The 330-nt window shown below is 37.3% G+C and overlaps 1 protein-coding gene across 2 annotated transcripts in view; it reads right to left on the bottom strand.

Annotated features, from left to right (window-relative positions):
* Positions 1-330, bottom strand: part of Med23 (mediator complex subunit 23) — a 47,674-nt gene that overhangs the window by 17,935 nt on the left and 29,409 nt on the right. The gene's annotated exons all lie outside the window — the stretch shown is intronic.

Genomic DNA, 330 nt, shown 5'->3' with positions numbered 1-330 from the left:
AACAAACCAGAAGACAAGCAGTTGTGTATGAGTTAATAAAAAGAAGGAACTCAAAAAAATAAATAAATAAATAAAATAAAATAAAATGAAAGCAACCACACAAAAATAAAACAAAACCCAATCAACAAAGACCATAAAAGCTCTTCTAGTCTGCCTCACATCTCAGTTACCTTTTGGATGTTTTTATAGAGTGGAGGTTTCCAACTTCTGAGTATGAGAGTCATCCGCGCCCCCCCCCACACACACACATATATCAATAGTGCTGGTAACTGAACCCAGGCTGCCAGTGAGCTTTCTCATTCAAGTAATTCTCAGGCTTCAACCAACTCA

This window comes from Mastomys coucha, unplaced genomic scaffold, assembly GCF_008632895.1.
Source record: "Mastomys coucha isolate ucsf_1 unplaced genomic scaffold, UCSF_Mcou_1 pScaffold2, whole genome shotgun sequence".
Taxonomy (NCBI): Eukaryota; Metazoa; Chordata; class Mammalia; order Rodentia; family Muridae; genus Mastomys; species Mastomys coucha.
Note: the sequence above shows the minus strand (reverse complement) of the source record. Positions and strands in the feature narration are given on the sequence as shown.